The sequence below is a fragment of the Malaclemys terrapin genome, chromosome 13 (assembly GCF_027887155.1).
Source record: "Malaclemys terrapin pileata isolate rMalTer1 chromosome 13, rMalTer1.hap1, whole genome shotgun sequence".
Taxonomy (NCBI): Eukaryota; Metazoa; Chordata; order Testudines; family Emydidae; genus Malaclemys; species Malaclemys terrapin.
The window spans coordinates 26,969,244-26,991,272 of record NC_071517.1 but is presented as its reverse complement, the minus strand read 5'-3'; the positions used below and the strand labels follow the sequence as shown (position 1 = coordinate 26,991,272).

The 22,029-nt window shown below is 49.8% G+C and overlaps 1 pseudogene; it reads left to right on the top strand.

The window, feature by feature from the left end:
• LOC128848313 (E3 ubiquitin-protein ligase TRIM39-like) overlaps nt 1-7,319 on the top strand; it is a 41,193-nt pseudogene extending 33,874 nt beyond the window's left edge.
• The last annotated feature ends 14,710 nt before the right edge of the window (nt 7,320-22,029 follow it).

The following is a 22,029-nucleotide window of genomic DNA, read 5'->3' as shown; positions in this document are numbered from 1 at the left end:
CTGCCCGCATGGCAGGACCAAATACTGTCTAGACCATCCCTGATAGACATTTATCTAACCTACTCTTAAATATCTCCAGAGACGGAGATTCCACAACCTCCCTAGGCAATTTGTTCCAGTGTTTAACCACCCTGACAGTTAGGAACTTTTTCCTAATGTCCAACCTAGACCTCCCTTGCTGCAGTTTAAACCCATTGTTTCTGGTTCTATCCTTAGAGGCTAAGGTGAACAAGTTCTCTCCCTCCTCCTTATGACACCCTTTTAGATACCTGAAAACTGCTATCATGTCCCCTCTCAGTCTTCTCTTTTCCAAACTAAACAAACCCAGTTCTTTCAGCCTTCCTTCATAGGTCATGTTCTCAAGGCCTTTAATCATTCTTGTTGCTCTTCTTTGGACCCTTTCCAATTTCTCCACATCTTTTTTAAAATGCGGCGCCCAGAACTGGACACAATACTCCAGCTGAGGCCTAACCAGAGCAGAGTAGAGCGGAAGAATGACTTCTCGTGTCTTGCTCACAACACACCTGTTAATGCATCCCAGAATCATGTTTGCTTTTTTTGCAACAGCATCACACTGTTGACTCATATTTAGCTTGTGGTCCACTATAACCCCTAGATCCCTTTCTGCCGTACTCCTTCCTAGACAGTCTTTTCCCATTCTGTATGTGTGAAATTGATTTTTCCTTCCTAAGTGGAGCACTTTGCATTTGTCTTTGTTAAACTTCATCCTGTTTAACTCAGACCATTTCTCCAATTTGTCCAGATCATTTTGAATTATGACCCTGTCCTCCAAAGTAGTTGCAATCCCTCCCAGTTTGGTATCATCCACAAACTTAATAAGCGTACTTTCTATGCCAATATCTAAGTCGTCGATGAAGATATTGAACAGAGCCGGTCCCAAAACAGACCCCTGCGGAACCCCACTCGTTACGCCTTTCCAGCAGGATTGGGAACCATTAATAACAACTCTCTGAGTACGGTTATCCAGCCAGTTATGCACCCACCTTATAGTAGCCCCATCTAATTTGTATTTGCCTAGTTTATCGATAAGAATATCATGCGAGACCGTATCAAATGCCTTACTAAAGTCTAGGTATACCACATCCACCGCTTCACCCTTATCCACAAGGCTCGTTATCCTATCAAAGAAAGCTATCAGATTGGTTTGACATGATTTGTTCTTCACAAATCCATGCTGGCTGTTCCCTATCACCTTACCACCTTCCAAGTGTTTGCAGATGATTTCCTTAATTACTTGCTCCATTATCTTCCCTGGCACAGAAGTTAAACTAACTGGTCTGTAGTTACCTGGGTTGTTTTTATTTCCCTTTTTATAGATGGGCACTATATTTGCCCTTTTCCAGTCTTCTGGAATCTCTCCCGTCTCCCATGACTTTCCAAAGATAATAGCTAGAGGCTCAGATACCTCCTCTATTAGCTCCTTGAGTATTCTAGGATGCATTTCATCAGGCCCGGGTGACTTGCAGGCATCTAACTTTTCTAAGTGATTTTTAACTTGTTCTTTTTTTATTTTATCCGCTAAACCTACCCCCTTCCCATTAGCATTCACTATGTTAGGCATTCCTTCAGACTTCTCGGTGAAGACCGAAACAAAGAAGTCATTAAGCATCTCTGCCATTTCCAAGTTTCCTGTTACTGTTTCTCCCTCTTCACTAAGCAGTGGGCCTACCCTGTCTTTGGTCTTCCTCTTGCTTCTAATGTATTGATAAAAAGTCTTCTTGTTTCCTTTTATTCCCGTAGCTAGTTTGAGCTCTTTTTGTGCCTTTGCCTTTCTAATCTTGCCCCTGCATTCCTGTGTTGTTTGCCTATATTCATCCTTTGTAATCTGTCCTAGTTTCCATTTTTTATATGACTCCTTTTTATTTTTTAGATCATGCAAGATCTCGTGGTTAAACCAAGGTGGTCTTTTGCCACATTTTCTATCTTTCCTAACCAGCGGAATAGCTTGCTTTTGGGCCCTTAATAGTGTCCCTTTGAAAAACTGCCAACTCTCCTCAGTTGTTTTTCCCCTCAGTCTTGATTCCCATGGGACCTTACCTATCAGCTCTCTGAGCTTCCCAAAATCTGCCTTCCTGAAATCCATTGTCTCTATTTTGCTGTTCTCCCTTCTACCCTTCCTTAGAATTGCAAACTCTATGATTTCATGATCACTTTCACCCAGGCTGCCTTCTACTTTCACATTCTCAACGAGTTCCTCCCTATTTGTTAAAATCAAGTCTAGAACAGCTTCCCCCCTAGTAGCTTTTTCAACCTTCTGAAATAAAAAGTTGTCTCCAATGCAGTCCAAGAATTTGTTGGATAGTCTGTGCCCCGCTGTGTTATTTTCCCAACATATATCCGGATAGTTGAAGTCCCCCATCACCACCAAATCTTGGGCTTTGGATGATTTTGTTAGTTGCTTGAAAAAAGCCTCATCCACCTCTTCCACCTGGTTAGGTGGCCTGTAGTAGACTCCTAGCATGACATCTCCCTTGTTTTTTGCCCCTTTAAGCCTAACCCAGAGACTCTCAACACTTCCGTCTCCTATGTCCATCTCTACCTCAGTCCAAGTGTGTACATTTTTAATATATAAGGCAACACCTCCTCCCTTTTTCCCCTGTCTATCCTTCCTGAGCAAGCTGTACCCATCCACACCAACATTCCAATCATGTGTATTATCCCACCAAGTTTCAGTGATGCCAACATATAGTGGAAAGCAGACAAATTGAGCAGATGTAGTAGGGGCTGAGGCAACAGGATGTCTCACATTAATTATGACTTTCCAAAGGTCAGAATATTAATGCCCAAATTTAGTAAAATGACCTAATTTTGGCCACCTGAGTTTCTCTTCTAAGTAGAGAACTGCAGGGCATGCGCTGCAGAGCTGTGTAGCATCCACAGCTGCAGGTGGAATCAATGGGAGCTGCAGATGCCCAGCCCCTCTGAGAACCAGACCCCAGGTGCCTAAAGATTGGGACCAAAATCTGGACCCTAAATTATAGGCCACTTGTTAAATCATAGTCCATCACTATGCCCGGGTCCCATATGGCAACTAGTCTGTGCCACATGGGCTGTAGGGAAGGAAAAAGCCCCTCCCACACCATGAGGAATCCCTCCAGCACAGGAGCCTCTTGTGTCTCCTCCACAGCAGCTGCAGTTACAAGGAGCATTCCTGAGAGGGCTGGGAATGGAGTGGGGTTGTTGAGGGCGGGTGGAAGAGGGAAGGGGTGGACAAGGGATAGAGGAATGTGGGCAGTGTAAAGCTGTGCCTACTCTTTCTGCTAGCCAAGAAACATGAGGGCCGCTGTAATAGGGACTCTCACTGGACTTCAAAACTTCTTTAGCCTGTGCCAAAGTCTGCTCCAGCCCCTGCAGCTACTGAATAGCAGAGTCAAACTGCCTCCCCTCTCCTCTTTTGCCAGTGCTGGAGTGAATCTGGCCCATTGAGTCAACCGTCTCCCATTTCCACATTGATAATATGATTCTATTATTATTCCTATTTCTGCCTATGCAGGCCGAGGGCCCCATCGTTCTGCTTTCTGTAGAGACGCTGGGTAAACAGACACAACAGCTCACAATTAGAGCCAGAATTTTGCAAATTCTGAACATCCCGTTAGTATCAAAAGGACCAAAGTGGGTAAATTTACTTTTATACCAAAGTCTTTGTATGATCTGGGTCTAGGTTATGACAAAAGTCAGTAAGTGAATGAAATAAAGCAACTGGATTCTCATGGTTGTTGATTCCATTGCTAGGAAATGCCTGATTGAGAAAGGAAATACAGCAGAACTCTGTTTATCTGATCTAATTGGACTGGGGCCAGATTGAATAGTAAAAAATTCAGATAGTCAGTAGAATGGGCAAAGAGCTTTCTATCCATTATTTTAAGATGCGGAGTTTCTTTTAAACAAGTTAACCCCTCCAGGAAAAGCATTAAATTTCCCGCCTTCTTTATTTACAGCATACCTGAACAGTTACTTCTAGTAAATTGTATCCATTTTTAAAAATGCAGAAATGAACATTTTAAGTTGCAACAACAGCAATACTATTTTTAGTTGGTATGGGGGCTATGTTTTAATGCTGTAATGACCAGGCCCTCTCAGAGGTCCAGAGAGGCCTGGGCCACTTCCAGCTTTCTGAGGCCCCTAACTATAATAAAAATAAAAAATCTATATCAGTTAACAAAAAAATTATGTCTTTTACCAAATCACATCTTTTATTTGCTTAAATTTGCCACTGTAAGCTGAGAGTGTGTGTCACATTTTGGTCCAATAGGAATGTGCATAAAAACAAATTGAAATTTATCAAATGTCAAAAAAATAATAAGTGTCTAAATTTGAGGCCCCCTTTGAGCTTGAGCCCCAGGCTAAATGGCTCTCCTGGCCCCTCCTCTGATTGGCCCTTGTAATGACCTTGTGTGTGCTCTGGAGAACTGGATAATGGAGGTACGTTTCAGATTGGTTTATATTAAAGACATGAGTGTGTCTCTGTCTGTTTCTTTACCATAATTAAAACAGAGTTCTATGAGGTCAGAGTGCAAATGCTGTTATAACTACAAAAGCCTGAATTCTTGTCTCTTTAATCCTTTCCCCCTCCAGCCACTCTGCCATCTACACTGGAGACAAAAAGAGGAGAATCCCTGGGATCACTCAGACTGGGTGAGATTGCAGGGGAGATTATCTTTAAATTATGAGAAAATTCCAGTGAATACATCTGCATGAGATTGTAACTAAAGTTACCAATCAAACGAACACCAGCCATGACATTCACAGCCTTAAAAATAACACATGAAACAGTGAGGAGATCCCAAGCTGAAGTCACACAAACACTCCTGACACCAACCAGGGCCAGCTCCAGCTTTTTTGCCCCAAGCGGCAAAGCAGGAAAAAAAAAAGATGAAGCCGATCGGCGGCACTCCAGCGGCAGCACAATTGTGCCGCTTCATGCTTCGGCGGCAATTCGGCGGCGGGTCCTTCGCTCCCTCTCTTCCTCTTCTGCAGCACTTAGGCAGCAGCTCAAAGAGGAAGAGAGGGACTGAGGGACCCGCCGCCGAATTACTGCCAAAGACCCGCCCCTTTCCATTGGCCGCCCCAAGCACCTGCTTCCTTTGCTGGTGCCTGGAGCCGGCCCTGCATCCCTTTGCTTTACCCCGGTGCAGGGGGTCTCCCCATCACTCTTCTCCTATATCCTACCTTTCCTGTGGGCAGGTCTCTCCCATTGGAGCTATCCACTGCTTCCTGGATTGGGGATATGCTCTCCCTCTGATGCTGGCAGCTCCTCCTTTCTCTCTAGGCTGGGAATGGGGCAACCCCACACAATGCTGCCTCCTACTCTCCAGTTTTAGCGTCTCCCAATGCTGTACCATCCTCTCTGTTCCCTGGCCTGGGAGTGGAGGCTGCATTAGGGAAGGGAGCTTCCCTCTGGGGTTTAAAGCTGATACCTGCCTCTTCTGCTCCCTCCTCACAAAAACTTCTGATACCTTCCTGGCTGTTTCTCTGCTGCTGGGAATGGAGCAGCTTTAGCAGGGGGAGCTGGGAGCTGAAGCCTCTGCAACTAAATGAGAAACTAATGAAGTGGGTCCAATTACACAGATGGAGGAACTACTGCAGTGACTTCTCTGCTCAGCCTCAGGTGCCCAGAACAGAGGCAGTTCCCTGGGATCCAGCCAGAACAGGGCTGCTGGGGAGTGTGAGAAATGGTCCCAGCCTCCCCTAGGGCTGAGCTCAGCCCCTCGCGCTCTGATTCTCTCTTTCCCCCCCAGTGACTGTGACTCTGGATCCAGACACGGCTCATCCCCAACTCGTCCTGTCTGAGGATCGGAAAAGTGTGAGATGGGAAGACACAGCACAGGATCTGCCCAACAATCCTGAGAGATTTGACACTGACCTCTGTGTGCTGGGCTCTGAAGGTTTCACCTCAGGGAAACATTACTGGGAGGGTCCAGTGGGGGATGGGCTATACGGGGCTGTGGGGGTGGCCAGAGAGTCTGTGAACAGGAAAGGGCGGATCAGCCGTAACCCTGAGGGAGGGATCTGGGCTGTGGAGTGCTGCTGGGGTCACTGCCAGGCTCTCACCTCCCCTGAGACCCCCCTACCTCTCAACCAGGTCCCCAGCAGGCTCGGAATTTATCTAGACTGTGAACGGAGGCAGGTGACATTTTTCAATGCTGGTGATGGGGCCCCAATCTTCGCTTTCCCGCCGGCCTCTGTCACTGGGGAGAGAATCCGCCCCTGGCTCTGGGTGGGGTGGCCAGGATCTCAGCTCAGACTGTGGCCCTGAGACACATGGCGAAGGGGAACATCCTACTGGGGACCCTGAAACCAGCCTCTCTAGCTTCATACAGTGTAGTCTCTACTGTCTTGAGGCAGGGGTCTCTGATCTGTCAAACCATAGAGAGCAAGGAGTGATGGAGGCAGAGAAGCCAACTTCATTGCCCCAAGGATTTTGCAGCCTGTTTGTCACTGTTCTCTGTGATCCAGGATGACTCTGTGGATCTGGGCTCAGACAGTGTCATTGAAAATGGGGATGGGGGGTGGAGGGATAAGAAGGAAAAAATGGGCTTCTCTAGCTACCGTCATCCAAGTCTCTGTGACCCTGGAGGACTTCCATCTACCCAGACCCCGGCTCTTCATCTCTATGAACCCATGGAAGCTCCTCCTCCCTCCCTCCATGTAGCACCAAGGATGGGAAGTGGAGGGGCTGAAGAACCTGTGGGGCTGCAGAAGGAGCAGAGGGGCCCCAAGGGACAGATATGGGGTCTGGACAAAGGGCAGAATTAACAGCTGGGCTGGGGACAGACAGATGTGGAGGTAGTAGGGATCCAGAATTAATTAATCAGGGTTTGGGGAGTTGGGGAGAAGCTGGAAGCTCCGCAGCAGCAGGGAGCGTTTTGTACAAATCAGTGATGTTTTATAAATCTTTGTCCCTTTTGTGTTCCCTTTTCTTTCATACTGTTCATTTTTACTCACCATTTTTCTAGCATTCATTTCCCATCCCTATTGATTTCTGTGTGTCTCTTCCACTCTCCTCTGATCCCTATCACAGATCATTCCCCATCGCGTTCTCCATTCTTTCCCCTGAGTTTATCCCTTCCCCTCTCACGGCCTCTGGCTGTTTCCCCTTTCACCCTTTCTCCAGGACACACTGTTCATTTTGTTTTACTTTATCTTTTCCTTTTGTTTCTTCTATTCTTTCTGGTTCAGTCCCCCCCACTTCCACCCGGCTAGGTGAGACTGTAACTCATTAATTTCATATGTTACTTCCTTGATTTTGTTGCCATTTTAGCACTATTAAAAAAATTGTTTCCAAAATCTAAGGGTCTCTTTTTCATTGTTGTGGGTATTGAAGCTGCTTCTCAGCTCCTTTTCACTCTGATGGGTATTTACTGTAAATAAAGCATGAAAGAAAATTCTGATTTGTTCCTTTTTAGGCCTTGTCTATGAAAGGCAAGTTTTGTCGCCAAAACCTTTTGGTGACAAAACAGTGATAGCATACACACTGCAATGGGACTTTTGTCAAAAAAAACGCCCAGTTTTGGTGACAAAAAACTTCCACCCCACAAGAGAATTTTAACTTTTCCCCTCCCTTTACTGTCAACAAACAGCCAGTGTAGACACCATGCCTTTCATTATTATTATTATTTATTATTTTATTGGCCTCCAGAAAGTGTCCCATAATTCCCATGCTGCTGCTCTGGTCAGCGGTTTGAACTCCGCTGCCCTGCAGCCAACCCACCCCTCCCCCTTGCAAGCCCCAGGGATTTTAAATCTCATTTCCTGCTTACTGGCTTCCCAGGTGAGCATGGCTGGCTATCGCACCAAACGCACTCCCGCTTGGACCACCGCTGAACTTTTGGATCTGATCTGTATATGGGGAGAGCAGTCTGTTCAGTCGCAGCTGTGACTGTACCGTAGGAATCGGGACACATATGGGCAAATTTCTCGAGGCTTGTGCGAAAAGGGCTATGATCGGGACATGCAGCAGTGCAGAGACAAGATAAAGGAGCTGAAGCAGGTGTACCATAAGGCGCGGAAGACAAACCATTGCTCCAGTGGTGTACCTAAGACCTGCCGCTTCTATAAGGAGCTGAATGCTATCTTCGGTGATGACCCCACCTCCATCGCCGATTGCCCCGTAGATACTTTGGAAGCAGCAGAAAGGGGGTAACCCAGAGGCTGAAATTCTGGATGGAGCTAGAAGAGGATGTGGAGCTCCCAGCAGGGTTACCCGGTGGGGCAGGCAGCCAGGAACTTTTCTTCACTCCAGAAGTGCTCTATGGGGAGCAGGAAGCAGATGAGATGCCGGGTAAGTTGCTGTGACTTGTGTAGGGAATTGAAAAGTGGGAGGCAGGTAGTGTTTTCTGTGAGCTGGACATTGCCCTGTGTAGCTAATCTGCATGGCCAAGCAGGGTGTCGATGGACATCGAGACCTGCAGGGAATGCTCTAGAGAGAGGCTCTGGAAAGTTTCCAAGAGGTACTTGTTAATCCTCTGCCACAGATTCCAAGGGATTGCAGCCTTGTTAGTTCCCTCATTGTAGGAAACTGTACCATGCCATTTAGCAATCACTGGAGCTGGGACCAAAGTGGCATATAGCTGAGCTGCATACAGACCAGGGTGAAAGCCGCAAGCATACAGTAATTGTGCCCTGGTTTCCCTACTCACCCACAGAAGTGAGATGTCAGCCAGGAGGTTGGCCGCCTGTGAAAAAGTGTGTGATAATGTTAGAATGAGTTCCCAGCACAGGGAGGCTCGATCATTAGCTGCCCCCACCAGAGGGCTCTGGCAATTGCTAAGGATACCAGAGCCCTAGAGTTAGCTGGGCTTCCTGAGGCAGATGTGCTGCCTCCACTGTGTTCTTAGAGCCCAGGCTGAGTAGCTGCTGCTGCCCAGTGGGGTCTGTGCTGGGACAGACCTTCATTAAAGCCACCCCCGCTTTTGTCCAGCCAAGAGGGGACTTTCTCGTGAGGCTGGAACTACACCCTGAGCTGCCCTGAGCTCTGCCATATCAACTCCTAAGCCAGAGACTCCAAGTGAGGAGATAGACCTGGGGGAAAGTGCTGGGGCAGGACAGAAAAGTGACTCTCCACAAAAGGCCCCTCCTCACCCCATCTCTGCTCCCAGGGGTCTGCGAGTCCTTCTTAATTTTATTTAACCTTTCTTTACCTTTTGTCAGGAGATTTTTGTGTGTTTGAACAATGAAAACTATCACTATCTCTCAGCACGAACACCAAGGGTGAAAGCTAGATTCACACACCGAGAGGCTGAGACCGAACAAGGTATGGACTTACTGCCTGATCCCTACAGGGAGGTGAGAAACAGTCAGGAGGGGGAGAGGGTTGGAGGTGAGGGAAACAGAGCTGGGAAACTGCAAACTTTTCTCTTGAGAGGCAGACAGCTGATGCTGAGAACTGTGAACTTGCTGCACCAATGCCAGAGAGAGACAGGAATTGCCCTGTGAGTGCTGGGTGAAGCTATCCCTGAAATCTAAAGAGTTACAAATGATGCCCCAACTAGGGTGACCAGACAGCAAGTGTGAAAAATCGGGACAGAGGGTGGGAGGTAATAGGAGCCTATATAAGAAAAAGACCCCAAAATCGGGACTGTCCTTATAAAATCGGGACATCTGGTCACCCTAGCCCCAACTGGGGAGGGGGCAGTGTCTCCCAATTACTGAGAGGACAACACTGGGCAGAGACAAGAAGGAAGCTGGGGAAGTAAACAGGCCTCAGCCAGCCTGGAAGCCAGGCTGACCCCCATCATAGAAAAGCCTGATAGCCCAGCTGGTCACTCCCTCCCCATCTACTAGAGTGTCCTGTGTGGGGAGACAAAGATGTTGTCTTCCTCACTCACCCCACACTGCATTCCTCTAATCTCAACTCCTTGGATTCCCTGCTCTCGGAGTGTTTGCTTTGTGACTGGGTCCCAGCATCTCTCCTGGAGTCAGTAGTGGATTTACCATGGAGTCACTGGCGCCATGGAGCCGGGCCCACACTTCAGGGGGGTCCTGACCAGGTCCACTCTTCTCTGCCCCCCGCTCTCTCCTGAGGGGGGCAGAAGCTTGGTGCTCCTGGCAGTGAGGCTCCTGCTGCAATAGGGCAGCCAACCTCCCCCTCCCCTGCCTCTTCTCACAGCTTGCTTCCTTCCCACCCTCCCTGCCGCTGATCAGCTGTTTGCCAGCGGGAGGGTGGGGGAGGAGCACAGCTGCAGCATGCTCACCTGGGGAGAGGAGGCATAGAAGAGGCGGGGTGGGGCCTTGGGGAGGGGGGGTGGAACGAGCATACCTACTCTGTCTGCAGAGCTGCACCGCCAGGCTGAAAAAAGAAGGTGCTGCTCAGCTCCCAGGACTTTGCAGCTGGACACCACCTTCTGGGTCCTAGTGCTGGTTGAGCTCCTTTCTGAGTGCTGGGAGCCATCCTTCATCTTGTACAACAGTGAGTGCCCATGGTGGGGCAGGCAGGGCAGGGGGACAAAGTGGTGGGGAAGGAAGGGGGTGGGATGGGGAGGAGATGGAATGGTGGGGAAGGGGCATGGAATGGGGAAGAGAAGGGGATAGGGCAGGGATCGGCAACCTTCGGCCCGCCAGGATATGCCCCCTGGAGGACTGGGCCAGTTTGTTTACCTGCCTCGTCTGCAGGTTTGGCCGATCGCGGCTCCAAGCTAATGGGGTGCAGGACGAGGGATGTGCTGGCCATGGCTTCTCGCAGCCCCCATTGGCCTGGAGCGGCAAACCACAGCCAGTGGGAGCCGCAATCGGCCGAACCTGTGGATGCAGCAAGTAAGCAAACCGCCCCAGCCCGCCAGGAGGCTTACCCTGGTGGGCCATGTGCCAAAGGTTACCGATCCCTGGGATAGGGGAAACGGGGGCCCAGCATGCGGATCCCCTTGGCAGCAGCTGGTGCTCCCCTGTTAAGCAGGCCCATCAAACTCTCACCCTGACAAGCCCCACCTCCCCTGCATCTGTACCACCCCGATGAGTCCCCCTAGACACCCTCCACACTGAGCCCCAACCACTACACCTAGATCCCCACCCAAATGAACCCTGTAGATAAATCTCTGTATTAAGCATCTTCACATAACTTTCATATGACTTTGTATTATGCCTCTTCATATAACCCTGTATTAAGCTATTTTCATACAACTTTGTATCAAGTCCTTTGATATAAGAACTTTGTATCAGATCCCTATGTAGAAAAACTTATAGAAAACTTTGTGTTAAGCCTTGGTATAATGTTATAGCCCCTAAGGATAGTTAAAGTAGAAGAAAAATGTCTTTTTGCTAGGAGTAGAATAAGGCCTGGTCCACACTAACCCCCCACTTCGGACTAAGGTACACAAATTCAGCTACGTTAATAACGTAGCTGAATTCCAAGTACCTTAGTCCGAACTTACCGCGGGTCCAGAGGCGGCAGGCAGGCTCCCCCGTCGATGCCGCGTACTCCTCTCGCTGAGCTGGAGTACCGGTGTCGACGGCGAGCACTTCCGGGATAGATTTATCGCGTCTAGACCAGACGCGATAAATCGATCCCAGAAGATGGATTGCCTGCCGCCGAACCAGGAAGTAAGTGTAGACCTACCCCAAGATTCCCCCTCCCCACACTCCCTTAATCAATTGGCATGTTGAATGAATGAGGTGTGAATGAGCAAGGCGTGGAAGGCAAGCACCTCCAGACAGCTAGTTGGAGGGGGGATGGAAGCCAGACCCAAGGACAATCAAACTTGTCAAGTGGGCTCACTAAAGAAGAGCAGACATATTGACGGCCTGGGGTGGGGATGGGGTTAGAAGCCAGCACCTTCTTTTGGAAACACCCTCTGTGAACAGCATTGGGACAACACCCAGAAGGAAGCAGCTCAAATGACTAACTGACACAGACACAAATTTTGAATCTGGTACAGATTTGCATGAGAGGGAAGCTGCTATAAATGTGAGGTTTCAGAGTAGCAGCCGTGTTAGTCTGTATCCGCAAAAAGAAGAACAGGAGTACTTGTGGCACCTTAGAGACTAACAAATTTATTAGAGCATAAGCTTTCGTGGACTACAGCCCACTATGCATCCGAAGAAGTGGGCTGTAGTCCACGAAAGCTTATGCTCTAATAAATTTGTTAGTCTCTAAGGTGCCACAAGTACTCCTGTTCTTCTTTTTATAAATGTGAGGTGTCTTGCAGAGAACCCCGGGTCCCGTCTTGTCAACATCGGAGCATCGATCCGGATCGGCAGAAGCCCGGCTCCACCCCTCCCCTATCTAACTCACCTGGCCAGTAAAGTTAAGGGGAGCAACTAGTTGGTAACAACAAGACAGAGTGTGTTTGTGTGTGTGTATGTGAGTGCATGAGTGTAATATAGATCATATGCATATGATACAGTGTTGATTGATGCATGTATTACCAATGAATGTGGTGTTTGCCTTATTCCCCCTGAAAAGATCCTGTGCAGTACTTTAAGTACAACAACCCCACCTCCCCTGCACCCAGACTCCCCCACCCCCACCCACTGAGCTCCAACCACTTTCACTTGGTCCCCCCTGCAGACTCCCATTGCCCCTGCACCTGGCACCTCCCTGTGCATCCAGATCCCCCACTGAGCTGCCTGCACCCAGACTGCCCCCCACAGAACCCTCTTACCCCCCACACAGAACCCTCTTACCCCCATCTGGATACCCCCACACTAAGTCCCTCTGCACTTAGATCCTACTGCCGGGCTGAGCCTCCCTGCCCACATCTGGTGTGCCTGGCACAAAAGGGGCAGGGCCCCAGGGTGTTTCTGTGGCAGGCCTGGCCCTTGTGCTGTGTCAGGGTCAGGTTCAGTCTCACTGCCAAGTCTCTGTCCAAGGGGGGTGAGGGAGACTGCAGGGTATTCTCCCACCTCCATGCAGCCAGTGGCCTGTGCTCCCCACTGCCATGGTGGAGCTTCCACATTTATTTATTATAAAAAAAAATCAGAATTTTAAAATATTATGCACAGAATTTGATGCAGAATTCCCTCAGGAATATGGGGCACTGTACAGCTGTGATGGTGGGACTGTGAAGGGGGTGCTGGACAGTAGGGGATCTGTGGGTGGGGGAGCTGGGGAGGGGGTATGGTGTGCAGGGTGCTGTGCAGTTGTGGTGGGAGGTCAGCGGGGAGGGGTCTCTAGGCAGGGGGTGTTGGGCATAGGGATCTGTGGGGGAAGTCTCTGCGTGAGGGGGCGTTGGCATAAGGGCAGGGCACTGGGCAGGGGGGCAGTGTGGAAGGGTCACGCTGGCAGCGCAGGGCTGGACGGGCCAGTGTGCGTCTAGTAGTTTGGGGATTGTAAACAGTGCCCTTGTGCTGGGCTGAGTGGGACCACTCCTGCTGCGCTGCGTCTCATTGCCCCCAACCGGCCCCTCACTCTGCGGACAGCCCCCTATCACGTGCCCTATTTCCCCAATGGGGGCCCACAAATATGTTTGGCACCGGGCACACAAAAAGTTAATCTGGACCTGCCTGGAGTCTCTGCACTTTTCTACCAGTTTGTAAATGTTGCTTTGTTGCTGGTGCATGGGGGATTTGGGTGCAGCAATGTGCTGGGCTGGGGATGAAAAGTACCGTGCTTAGGGTTACCATTCATCCGGATTTACCCGGACATGTCCTGCTTTTTGTGCTAAAAATAGCGTCCGGGGGGAATTTGTAAATCACTCAAAATGTCCGGGATTTCTCCCCTCCCCGGCAGAGCAGAGCGAGCGGCTGGGAGGGCTGCAGGAAAGTCACGGGCTGGACTCCGGAGCAGCTGTAGAGGAGCTCCTCCTCCCCCCTCCCTCCCTGCATTCTGAGCCGGCAGCTCCTCCTCCCTTGCAGCCCAGTGTCCCGGTCCGGCAGCACTGTGCAGGGCCAGGGACCGGGTTGTGTGTTGTGCTGGGGAGCGCAGCCACGTGTCCGGCTCGCACAGAGCCCAACACCCTGTTCTGAGCAGCAGGGTAAGGGGGCCAGGGGACAGGAGAAGGGGCAGGGAGGTTCTGGAGGGGGCAGTCAAGAAACAGGGGGGGGTCGGGAGTTCAGGGGGGGGCTTTTGGGGGGCAGTGGAGAAAGTTTTGGGCAGTCAGGGTACAGGTAGGGGGTAGGGTCCTGGGGGGCAGTTGGGGGGGGTCTTAGGAGGGGGCAGTTAGGGGACAAGGAACAGAGAGTCTTAGGTAGGGGGTGGGGTTCTGGAGGGCAGTTAGGAGCAGGGGTCCCAGGAGGGGGCAGTCAGGGACAAGGAACAGGGAGTCTTAGGTAGGGGGTGGGGTTCTGGAGGACAGTTAGGAGCAGGGGTCCCAGGAGGGGGCAGTCAGGGGACAAGGAGCGGGGGGGTGGGGGGTTGGGAGTTCTGGGGGGGAGCTGTCAGGGGGCAGGAGTGGGGAGAGGGATCGGAGCAGTCAGGGGACAGGGAGCAGAGGGGTTTAGATGGGTTGGGAGTTCTGGGGGGGGGGCTGTCAGGGGGTGGGGAGTGGTTGGATGGGGCGTGGGAGTCCCAGGGGTCTGTCTGGGGGTGGGGGTGTGGATAAGGGTTGGGGCAGTCAGGGGACAAGAGGCAGGGAGGCTTAGATAGGGGGTGGAGTCCTGGGGGGCAGTTAGGGGCAGGGGTCCCAGGAGGGGGCAGTCAGGGGACAAGGAACGGGGGGAGGGTTGGGGGTTCTGGGGGGGCAGGAAGTGGGAGGGGCAGGGGCGGGGCTCCTCCCGTCCTCTTTTTTGTTTGCTGAAATATGGTAACCCTAATCGTGCTGAGCTGGGGTGGGGGAGGGGAAAGGAGTCTGTCTTTGTCCTTTGGAATAATAAAGTCAAATTTATTTTCTCACACTCCCAGTGTCGCTTGTTGTTCATTAAATACCCACCAAATTCAGAGGTAGGTTTATAGTAAAAGCAATGCAAACATGGTCGGGTATGGAAATGTACAGTGAGGTCACCCATAAAACCTCACCTCTGCCCTGTCATAGGCTCAGCTGCAGGCAGTATACTCACCTGGACCGCAGGGGTTCATTGCAGGGCAGCGACAGCCCCGACCCTGACCCTCACTGCGCCCAGGAACAAGACCCCACTTCCTTGGAGCCCAGCACATGACTTCCCGCCTTGGAGCCCAGCACGTGGCTGCCCAGACCCCACGGGGCCAACTGCCCATGACCCATGCGGGGCAGGCCAGGTGGCCCCCCATGGGGCCAGGTGACTGTCCCAGACTCTGGACCCCAGCACATAGCTGCCCTGGCCAGCCGGCTGCCCCAGACCCCATGGGACTGGCTGGCTTCCGCAGACCCCAGGGGGCTGGGCCAGCTGTCCCAGACTGCAGGGTGTACTGGCTGTCCCAGACTGGGATCCAGAGCTTGCGGGGCCAGATGGCTGCCCCAGCCCCCACCACATGGGGCAGGCCGGCTGTTCTGGACCCAGACCCTGGAGCTTGCAGTGCTGAGCAGCTGCACCAGGTCCCAATCCCGCAGGGCTGGCCGGGAGCCCTGGACTCCTGACCCTGTGGGGCCCACCAGCACCCCTGGACCACAGACCCTCACCACATGGGGCAGACCAGCAGCGCCGACCCGGACCCCGACCCCTCTGCTCTGGGCAGCGGGACAGCTCAGAAACCACCACGCTGGGACCCCGGACACACAGGCAGCCTGTGGCACAAAGCTGAGCTAAAGCGATTCTGATCTCTGAGCTGTGTTTCAGCCCAAGACCCCCATTCTCTCAACCTTACCACCTGCCTAACTCTAGCTCAGACCCATTTAAATCAATGAGGCTATTGACAGTAGGACAATTAAACAAGTGACTAAGGTTTTGCAGGACTGGGAGTATAGAGTGGTAGGTTTGGGAATTTCTCTCTGTTGATACTCGGCCTGTTCCTCATACCACAACTTTCCCCAAATTCATACTTCTCTGCTTACAAAATAATTGTGTCTCAGTGAATACCATGATTATTTGTAATACAGCAGTAGCCAGAAGCTCCACAGAAGACTAAGTCCATAGTGTGCTAGGCGCTGTATATACCCATCGTGAGAGACAGCTCCTCGGGGAAAGAGCTTATAGTCTCAATATGCAGAACAGCCAATGTAATGAGTTTATAAATGTGAGAGGCAACCCTGAAATGTAAAGGGCTACGAGTGATGACGCACGAGGAATGATGCAGAGAGGGAGCAGCACCTCCCTATTGCTGAGAGAACAAGGCTCTGCACCTAAAGCAGGTATTAAACATCTGTTATGTGTGAAAAATACAGATTGTTCTTCCCCAGAATTACAGCACTTACTCCTAGAGTGCAGAACACATTTTCTAAGGGCTGGTCTACACTGTGGGGGGAGGGGGGAATATCGATCCAAGATATGCAACTTCAGCTACATGAATAGCGTAGCTGAAGATGAAGTATCTTGGATCGAATTACCTGGGGTCCACATGGCGCAGGATCGATGGCTGCGGCTCCCTCATCAACTGCGCTACCGCCGCTCTCTCTGTTGGAGTTCCGGAGTCAACGGTGAGTGTGTTCGGGGATCAATATATCACGTCTTAACGAGACGCGATAAATCGATCCCGGATAAATCGATTGCTACCCGCCGATACGGCGGGTAGTGAAGACGTACCCTAAGAAAAGTCAATCTGTTACTGGCTTTAGCAATAATCATTAACAATGGGTTTGTTCAGACATTTAGCACCGTCAGACCCTGCCGTGGAGTGATACCATTCAAAACCCCATGCTGTTCTGGTTAAGTTATATTAATGCTTGTGGGTCCAAATTATATTAAACTGATTTTTAAAGCCCATTAGCTTTTGGGTAAGTTTTTCAAAAGCATTTTTTCAAAAATGACTTAGGGTTGGATTTTTAAAAGTATTAGGCACCCGAGGATACAGATAGGAGGCTAGTGGGGTTGTCAAAGCGGGTTGGGCACCAGGGGCTAGATCCACAAAAATATTTAGGTTCCTAGCTCCTACTTTCACTTTAGGTTCCTGAATCTGACATTTAAATGCCACCGAATCTCAAACCCCGACCCAGTTGCTGCCTAACACTGAAGGTGTCTAAGGATCCTAGTCACCTAAATTTCTGCTGTTAAAATCCCACAGGTGCCTAAAAATCTGATTCTGGGCATGCTCACAGCTGCCTCAGGCTAGGCACACAGATCCCTATTTCATATCTAAGCCACAGTACGCTACTCAAATTAAGTTTTCCCTGGCCTATCTCACATGTGGCTGCACCACTGCCCACTTCGGTTTGTCCCAGGCCTGTGCCCCAGTTCCAGGCAACCCCCCGCTCAAAGCAAGACCAATCCCCATCTAAATCATCCCAGCCAGGGCTTTGTCAAGCCTGACCTTAAAAACCTCTAAGGAAGGAGATTCCACCACCTCCCTAGGTAACCCATTCCAGTGCTTGACCACCCTCTCTTCTGCAGACTAAATAATCCCAGTTCCCTCAGCCTCTCCTCATAAATCATGTGCTCCAGCCCCCTAATCATTTTTGTTGCCCTCCGCTGGATTCTTTCCAATTTTTCCACATCCTTTTTGTAGTATGAGGCCCCAAACTGGACATAGTACTCCAGAAGACGCCTCACCAATGCCGAATAGAGGGGAATGATCATGTTCCTTGATCTGCTGCCAATGCTCCTACTTATACAGCCCAAAATGCTGTTAGCCTTCTTGGCAACAAGGGCGCACTGTTGACTCATATCCAGCTTCTTGTCCAATGTAACCCCTAGGTCCTTTTTTGCAGAACTGCTGCCACTCGGTCCCTTGTCTGTAGCAGTGCATGGGATTCTTCCATCCTAAGTGCAGGACTCTGCACTTGACCTTGTTAAACCTCATCAGATTTCTTTTGGCCCAATCCTCTAATTTGTCTAGGTCCCTCTGTATCCTATCCCTACCCTCCAGCATATCTACCACTCCTCTCAGGTTAGCGTCATCTGCAAACTTGCTGAGGGTGCAATCCATGCCATCCTCCAGATCATTTATGAAGATATTGAACAAAACTGGCTCCAGGACTGACTCTTGGGGCACTCCGCTTGATACCGGCTGCCAACTAGACATGGAGCCATTGATCACTACCCATTGAGCCCGATGACTTAGCCAGCTTTCTATCCACCTTATAGTCCATTCATCCAGCCCATACTTCTTTAACTTGCTGGTAAGAATACTGTGGGAGACCGTATCAAAAGCTTTGCATTGGTAAAAAGAGGGAAGAAGGTATCCACTTGACTTCCATCTAGAGTTGTGACCATGCCGCTTGCTGGTCAATAAGTAGAGAGGTTTGTGAAGTGCATGGAATTTTAAACAGCTACCTGTACAGGTGACATTTGATGCCATTGTGTCCTGGATCCCAGTTTTGGGCACTGTGTACTGAGTTCACAGAGTATCTGGTGGGACACTGTATCTATGGAACCCTGCCTGCCTTTGAGGTGCAGTGGGACAGCAGGCAGCATCAACCCAAATACTGAATATCCTGCAAAATTTGTTAGCTTCAGACCTTTGCTGGTGAAGTGGGGCTGACTCTCTACTTTGTTTCCAGATGAACAATTGCATTCGCAGGCAGATTCAGAGATACCAAATAGGCAGCTTTGAAGTGTGAGTGTGGTCATGAACGAGCACTGGGAGAGAGCTCTCCCAGAGCTCCTGTTAATCCACCTCCATGAGAGGAATAGCTCCGAGCGCTGGGAATACGGCTCCCAGCGCTCGGAGCCCATAGGCACCAACTCCGTGGGTGCTCCGGGGCTGGAGCACCCACGGGGAAAAATTAGTGGGTGTTCTGCACCCACTGGCAGCCAAGCTCCCCGTCCTCGCCTCCTTCTCCCCTCCAGCGCTGAGTTCCCACTCCTCCCCCTCCCTCCCAGTGCTTCCCTCCCCCCCCACCGCCACCTAACAGTTGTTTGGCGGTGCTTAGGACTTTCTCAGAGGGAAGGGGAGGCGCGGGGATGCGGTGCGCTCAGGGGACAAGGCGGAGAAGAGGCAGGACAGGGGCGGGGATTTGGGGGATGGGGGCAGGGCTGGGGTAGGAAAAGGTGGGGTGGGGCAGATTGGGGCTGCGGGAAGCGGTGCGGGCCGAGGGATGCGCTGGCCGCCATTTCCCACAGCTCCCATTGTCCTGGAATGGCAAACCGCAGCCAGTGAGAGCTGCAATCGGCTGAACCTACAGATGCCGCAGGTAAACAAACCATTCCGGCCCACCAGCGGATTTCCCTGATGGGCCGCATGCCAAAGGTTACTGATCCCTGGTGTAACTCATTGTATGCACTGCTTAAATGTGAATGGCTGTTGTCCTTTGCAGACTCACAGACACATTAATATTAGAAATGGAAAAGCCCCATTAGCTCAGGGAATCCATGGCCCTGGAGCCATGGCAAGGCCTCTTTACCCCACACTTGAAAAATCCTTTCCTTGGAATTCAAAGTGTGTGTCAGGTGGGACTGAAATTATCTCTTTCTCTCTCTCCTCTAGGACATCAGAAGCACCTTGAGCAGGTATGTGGCTCTCTTTCACTCCCCCTCACACTTCATAATGCTGGGAAAGAATTTGGAGATGATGTTAACAACATATCTCCCCAGGGCTCTACAGCAAAATGTGTGGGAAAGGTCATAAGAACGGTCATACCGGGTCAGACCAAAGGTCCATCTAGCCCAGTATTCTGTCTACCGACAGTGGCTAATGTCAGATGCCCCAGAGGGAGTGAACCTAACAGGCAATGATCAAGTGATCTCTCTCCTGCCATCCATCTCCATCCTCTGACAAACAGAGGCTAGGGAAGCCATTAATGGACTTAACCACCATGAATTTATCCAGTTCTCTTTTAAACGCTGTTATAGTCCTAACATTCACAACCTCCTCAGGTAAGGAGTTCCACAAGTTGACTGTGCGCTGCATGAAGAAGAACTTCCTTTTATTTGTTTTAAACTTGCTGCCTATTCATTTCATTTGGTGACCCCTAGTTCTTGTATTATGGGAATAAGTAAATAACTTTTCCTTATCTACTTTCTCCACATCACTCATGATTTTATATACCTCTATCATATCCCCCCTTAGTCTCCTCTTTTCCAAGCTGAAGAGTCCTAGCCTCTTTAATCTCTCCTCATATGGGACCCGTTCCAAACCCCTAATCATTTTAGTTGCCATTTTCTGAACCTTTTCTAGTGCCAGTATATTTTTTTTGAGATGAGGAGACCACATCTGTACACAGTATTCGAGATGTGGGCATACCATCGATTTATATAAGGGTAATAATATATTCTCAGTCTTATTCTCTATCCCATTTTTAATGATTCCTAATATCCTGTTTGCTTTTTTGACCGCCTCTGCACACTGCGTAGACATCTTCAGAGAACTAGCCACAATGACTCCAAGATCTTTTTCCTGACTTGTTGTAGCTAAATTAGCCCCCATCATATTGGATGTATAGCTGGAGTTATTTTTTCCAATGTGCATTACTTTACATTTATCCACATTAAATTTCATTTGCCATTTTGTTGCCCAATCACTTAGTTTTGTGAGATCTTTTTGAAGTTCTTCACAGTCTACTTTGGTCTTAATTATCTTGAGCAGTTTAGTATCATCTGCAAACTTTGCCACCTCACTGTTTATCCCTTTCTCCAGATCATTTATGAATAAGTTGAATAGGATTGGTCCAAGGACTGACCTTGGGGAACACTACTAGTTACCCCTCTCCATTCTGAGAACTTACCATTAATTCCTACCCTTTGATCCCTGTCTTTTAACCAGTTCTCAATCCATGAAAGGACCTTCCCTTTTATCCCATGACAGCTTAATTTACGTAAGAGCCTTTGGTGAGGGACCTTGTCAAAGGCTTTCTGGAAATCTAAGTACACTATGTCCACTGGATCCCCCTTGTCCACGTTTGTTGACTCCTTCAAAGAACTCTAATAGATTAGTAAGACACGATTTCCCTTTACAGAAACCATGTTGACTATTGCTCAACAGTTTATGTTTTTCTATGTGTCTGACAATTTTATTCTTAACTATTGTTTCGACTAATTTGCCCGGTACCGACGTTAGACTTACCAGTCTGTGATTGCCGGGATCACCTCTAGAGCCCTTTTTAAATATTGGTGTTACATTAGCTAACTTCCAGTCATTGTGTACAGAAGCCGATTTAAAGGATAGGTTACAAACCATAGTTAATAGTTCCGCAACTTCACATTTGAGTTCTTCACATTTGAGGTCACATTTTGGATACAAATCTCTCTGATCAACTTCATCCTGAGGTTCTCACTGTTTTATAGAAGACTCTGGAATTACCTATTGAATGGGAAAGACTAACCTAAATTATATTCTAGAGATGTCACATCCCTGGGGACTGGCTGCCTCAGGATTGCGGGGATGGAATATGGGCCTTTCACTGCTGGGGCACTTGTTACCCTTCAGCCCAGGACAGCAGTGGTCAAGAGTCTTTCCCACCCAAGTACTGTTTGGAGACCTGTGTGGAATAAGCTGGGGAGGGGGGAGTTGGTGTATCAGTCTAGTTCCTAGTGAACAGATTTCTATAACACTTAATATGAGACCTTCCTGTCCCTCAGAGCATGGAGGCCAAGATTTGAATTGGCCATAGAGACTCAATTCCCCTTTTATCCCCAGAGGTGGTCGCTCCAGGCCACAGTTGAAGTAGGTTTCACTGGCAGAGCCTGTGCTGCACCTGCTCTGAGGCTGGGAGAAGTAGATGAATTCTAATTTCAGGCCCATTAGAGCAGCAACTTTCACTGACAGTAAATTATGATGTGTCACTAAATGAAATATAAGAATATGAAATTTTTACAAACTGGCAGAAAAATGCAGAGAATCTAGGAGAGATGCTGGGACCTAGTCACAAAGCAAACACTCTGAGAGCAGGGAATCCAAGGAGCTGAGATTAGAGAGATGCGGAGTGAGGTGAGTGGGGCAACAGAGTCTCTGTCGTTCCCACACAGGATATGGGTAAATGGGGAGTGGGTCACTGGCTGGCCTGTCAAGCTCCTCATCTCATTCTGGCCTCAAAGATGAGGGTCAGACTGTTGGCTTCCCCAGCTTCCTTCTTGCCTCTGCCCAGCCTTATCCTCTCAGCAATCGGGAGATGCTTCCCCCTCCCCTTATCA